Here is a 5,533-nt window from a genome sequence, read left to right as displayed (position 1 = left end):
TCTCCTTCTAAATGTTCCAGACTATAGCAAAAAGTATGCAGCTTCACCTTCTTGCATCCACCCAGTTTAGGCCACAAAGAAAAGATTTTTGTACCTAAAGTAGGTAGACCTTTGACTTTAGAATTAAAATTCCATAAAAACTCCCTCCGAACCCTCTCTATCTCGTCAACCACCACAGCTGGAATCTTTTTTTTTAGATAAATGAGAGTAGTTTTATTAATTCAAAAAACAACAATACATTCAACCTAGGAGGAGGCACAAGGTGTTACCTCCCCCTAGGACTAAGTCATAAACACTAAACATACACAAGCCTGAAACACAGTTACAAAGTGGCCCAAAACATATCTCCTCTTGACACCCCTTGCTTGGCCAGAGAATCAGCCATTGCATTTGCTGATCTGCTGACCCACTGAAACCTGACTGACATATTTCTTGTTAGCCATTTAACTTTCTTTAACAAATCCCTGTAGCCCCAACAAGCTGTCTCTGGACTTGTCACCCAGCCCACTTCTACCTTGGAATCCCCTTCTACTATCAAATTATTCACTCCAAGTTGACTGGCCATCTGTATACCTTGTACCGTTGCTAGTATCTCTGCCCTTACAGAATCACCAACACCCACTGGTCCTGAAAATAAAGAGAACATGTTGCTATCTTTGTCTCTCAGAATCCCTCCTATTTCAGATGGCCCTGAGTTACCTTGGCAGCTACCATCAAAATTCAATTTTACCACTCCATCCGGTGAGGATTCCCATTCAGCTTGTGATTTGTTTTTTGTTGAGAATATAGAAGCCACTGCTGCCCAATTTCTCCTTAAGTCATCAAAGGAGTAATCTGCCAACAAGTGTGAAGATTTCAGCCACAAGACTGTCCTTGTCATTATGCATTCCTTGATTTCAGCAAGACTTCTTTCCTTTTCTTTAAATATTCTAGCATTTCTCTCTTCCCATAATGTCCACAAGGTAACGGCTCTGATACATTTCCACATTAGCTTCCTTCTTTTTGTCAATTTCCCAAAGGCAACCAGAATGAATAGCAGCTTTACTTCGAAGGGCAAGTTTCACCTACACCCAAATAGTGAAACAACCCAGTTCCAAAAATTGGCAGCAAAAGAGCACGATATCAGTAAATGGTTACATTCCTCACCCTTCACTTTACACAAGAAGCACCAATTTGGGGACAAACACAAGTAAGGTTTCTTCTTTTGCAAGTTTTGATCTTACCCAAGTAGGCTTCCCAACAGAAAACTACTATTTTAGGAGGAATTGGCCTTGACCAGACCTCTTTAACAGGGAAAACCAGAGAAGAGGGGTTGGAGCAGAACCACCACAGCTGGAATCTTGAGAACGGAAAGATATTAAACAAGGTGAATTGGACAGCACACTTTTTTTTATAGAAAAAAGTGAGGGGCTACACGAGACAGGGGGTAGCCCTTCCCCAGGAATCAAAAAAAGCATATATGTTTGAGATCTTTTGGGACTGAACCTAAACTAGAAGGACGATAGGAAGGGGCATTGCGCACTGGCCAATCAGCCACCTGGTTTGCCTCGCAATAGGTATGCCGGAAGGTGATGCTTGAACTGAACGCGGTCTTGAAGCAGAGGGACTCACTGATGATGCTTTCCAATCTCCACAATGGCTTTACTCATAGCACACTTTTAATAAGCATGACCCTTCCTCCCAATGATAAATACCTCCCCTTCGACCCTGCTAGCTTTTGATCAATGAATCCTATCTATCACCGGCTGCCATGTTGAAAGCACAGAAGCTTTTACACCAATAGGTAGTTCCAAATGGGTAAAAGGGAATTCCCCCACCAAATGCTGATGGCTTTTGCACACTCTTCCAGCACAGAATTTGACATTGAGTCCACACCAATCTTCTTCAAGTTAATTTCCAAACCCGCCAGCAACTCAAAGCCTTTTAGAATTGCTCTTAAATTCACCAACTGTTCCATCCACAAAGACTAGTGTCATCAGCATATTGCAAGTGCAATATTTTCAACCCCCCTGCCCAACCTTAAATCCAGAAAAAGGGCCACCATTGATACCTTTCTCAAATAGAAAGCCCTACACTACACTTTGACCACTAGCACAAATAACATTGGTGAAAAGGGCCTCCTTGTCTTAATCCCTTGGAAGCTAGGGAAAAAATCTGTAGAAACCCTGTTAACCAACACCAAAAAAGAAAGTGATGACTATTATTTCGAAATTACTATTTATGAAAACTTTTTTGACTCACCAATTATAGTAATGCCCACTATTTCTGGTGTCTTTACAATTAGCTTTAGTAGGACTAGTAATTTAGTATAATAAAGTTTATTAGAGTAGTTTAGGAGTAAGAATCCTTATCTAACTATACTCATGGGTTACCTATGGATTTATATTAGTTTTAAAGCAATTAGAATTTGTTTTGGGTTAGTCTTGTAGTCTAAATTGGGCTTTGTGAAAGAGCGTCCAAATTCTCATGGAGAGAATATAAATAGAGTCATTGTGATTTCAATTTTGCAAGGATTGATTTTTTTGATTGGTAGGAAGGGGAAATGATTTCATGAAATAAAGTTTGGTGGTAAATTTCAGTTGTTGCCTGGACTTTTTATCTTTTCTTCTTCTTTCTCGCCTATTTCTTCTTCTCTGTGATTTATCTCCTAGTCGTTTACCCTAACAGCATGAGTTCTTCTCTTTCTTCTTAATCTCTTCCTTATTCTTTGGTAGACAGCAAGCTACCTATTTGGTTCTTCATCCTTAATCTCTTGCACACACCCATGTACATTTAAGTATCAACAAGTAGATAGATAAATTGAGAGAGAAACACTATAAAAATCATCAAATTGAACTGCTTCTACAACAGCTATAATAGTATCCTAACAGTGAATAGTGGTGAAGGTCTATCAATATTATCCCAAACAATGAATTGAAAGAGAAAAGGATTATTTTTTAAATGATCAATTGGGAAAAATACAAACCAATAAAAAATGGAACAAGAATACAATAAATGGAAATGGATGCAAATAGGTTGACTTTAAATGGGCAAAATGGGAAATGGCACCCTCATTTCAACTGTCTGGAATCCACATCTTCCTTTTCAGTGATATTGCTTTCTGTGTTGGTCTGCATTTCAAGTAACTTTCGTTGTTCCTCTTCACTCCCTTCTGTTTTTGTTTCTGCAACAGCCTTAGGCTCGGTGCTTGTAGACTGCTGGTACATAATTCCACCAAACATACAAATTAATAGCCCCACTGTCCCCACCAGTGTAGAATGTTTGTCCCAGATTACTAGATTGATCACAACTGTTAAGAGTTTGTTCACTATGCCCAACACAGTGAATCCAGTTGCAGAAATTGCCCTTCGGCAAGAGAACCCAAAAAAGGAGATGGACAAACCAAATAAGCAGGACAAGGCCACAGGAAAAATGACCCCAAAAGAGTACCAATCTGACTCATCCGAAATCTCATGCTTTATCTTCTTCAACTCCCCCATTATAAGTAGCTCCAACGGGAACAGAAGGAGGGCCTCAAAATTGTTGTAGAGAACAAGACCCCATGTATTGAGGCCAATTGTCATCACCACATGCTTTATGTACACAAAGTCGATAGACATACTAACCAGGTAAGCCAAGGCCCAGCTATAGGCAGTCAGGGTAAACTGGTAATCAGTTATGACATAAAGCACACTTCCTCCAAAAATGGTAGCTAATGACATCCACGTCTTGGTTGAAGGCCAGGGTTGGTGCAAGTAAAGCGTTTCTCCAATTGCAACAAAAATGGGGACTGCAGACCGGAAAACAATGAAAGTATCAACATTGGCATGGAGAAGGAGCTCACTGTTTGTAAAGAGGGAGAGGTAGAATATCACTGCTGCAGGTAGAAAGCGCCACATAGTCCTTAAGTCAAGTGGGTCGTGCTCTACAACTTTGAGCTTCCCACAAAGGAAGACCCCAGCAGCGCTGGTGAAGTACTGCAAGGCAGTCAGTGCCCCGGGGTAAGGGAATTTCATGACAGCCCACTTGTTGATGATAGATAGAAGAGATGCTGAAATGCAGTATCCGGCAGCGATGCCATACACTGAAGCATGTTGGAGAAAGCTACTGTACCAGGTTGCTTCAATTTCGCTCGAGGAGGAAGAAGTAGCATCTGGGTTTTTTTCCTCCTCGCAACTTCTGGTATTCTCCTCGTCATTAGACATCTGGAAAAGAGCAAAAACGCCCATTTAATTGGTACAAAACATGGATCTGTTTACAATCAATTAACCCAATCTGCTAATCTTTTAACAGATTGGACTAATTTAAAGTTTAAGTTACCCTGTTTTATGGTAATTTCTACATCTTTCCTATAAAATCAGAAAATGTAGCAATTGCAGGAAAACCTATTTCTCAAAACACTGATGGTAATTTGTTTCTCCCGAGGAATAAGGATTTATCGAGCTCATTCCATAGATCGACCAGATATTTTTACAAAGAACCAAGATCAAAAGAAATTAGTAGCTAAAGATCGAAGCAGTTGCTTACCTCTGTCAGTCGACGACCGAGGGGCAGTGGTCGGCAAAACTACCTGGAACTCTCGAAGGCGGGACTTTGTAATGTAAAACCCAATTCCTAACGATGGTCAATAAAGAGAATCCAATTAGACTTCAATCAGATGTGTTATAATTTATAAACAAGATCTCTTCCATTTTTTTCAGTGTCATAAGGGTAAAGTGGTGAACCAGTCGAGCTACCCCACGCCAGTGCTAGTTACACCAGTTCAGGCCCGAGCCCGGCCAGAAATTAGAAAATTATTCCATAAAAAATATTTTATTTATATTAAAATCTCTCAAAACCTAAAAATAATAAAAGATCTTACTATTATACTTAAAAAAAGAGAAGAGGAACAAAGAAAAAAATATTGTACATATATTTTTTATTAAATGAAATATATTTTTATTATATAAATATAAATTATCAAGTTGGACTTGAACTCACGTCAGGCTTTTTTGAAAAAGCTCGAGCTTGGTTCAAAAAAAGTCGGGCCTAGTGTTTTAAGCCCAAACTCGAGCCCGCAAGCCTAAAATCATGTCCAAATCCAACTTAGAATTGGTCGAAGTAGAACCAGAAATTGACCCAACAAGAAATACTAAGGATCCGAAACTAAACCAGACCCGTTATGATCTATAATTTTAGACCCAAAACAGAATTAATCAATTCTCAAGACAATCGGGTTTGACTTGATGAAGCCGATTATATATATAATTAGATCAGGTCTAAGTCGATTTAGGACTAGGTAAAACCAGTTCCAAACTAGTAATAATTGGGACAATATATCAAGAATCATAACCAACCTATTGGTTCTAATTCTTGGAACCGACCCAATCAGTTTAGGTCTCGTCAAAGTCAGGTCAACCCTAACCCATTGACATCCCTCAACCTCCCAACCTCTATCCACCCCAAAACCCGTAGTAAGTTTTTTTGTATAAGCAAAGGATCCATTGGAAACAACAAAAATTAAGGATATAAAATAAGACCCCTCATATAGAGATATGAGTTATTCCTTGAAGGG

General features: G+C 39.3%; 1 pseudogene across 1 annotated transcript; it reads right to left on the bottom strand.

The window, feature by feature from the left end:
- Positions 1 to 2,799: 2,799 nt before the first annotated feature.
- On the bottom strand, positions 2,800 to 4,647 carry LOC104596810 (GDP-mannose transporter GONST3 pseudogene; annotated as a pseudogene). Its single transcript, XR_016076637.1, has 2 exons — positions 4,507 to 4,647; positions 2,800 to 4,184 (listed from the first exon to the last, which is right to left on the bottom strand). The product of XR_016076637.1 is annotated as a GDP-mannose transporter GONST3 pseudogene (transcript).
- Between the last annotated feature and the right edge of the window lie 886 nt (positions 4,648 to 5,533).

This window comes from Nelumbo nucifera, chromosome 5 (assembly GCF_055504915.1).
Source record: "Nelumbo nucifera cultivar China Antique chromosome 5, China Antique-T2T, whole genome shotgun sequence".
Taxonomy (NCBI): Eukaryota; Viridiplantae; Streptophyta; class Magnoliopsida; order Proteales; family Nelumbonaceae; genus Nelumbo; species Nelumbo nucifera.
This window is presented reverse-complemented; position numbering and strand designations above follow the sequence as displayed.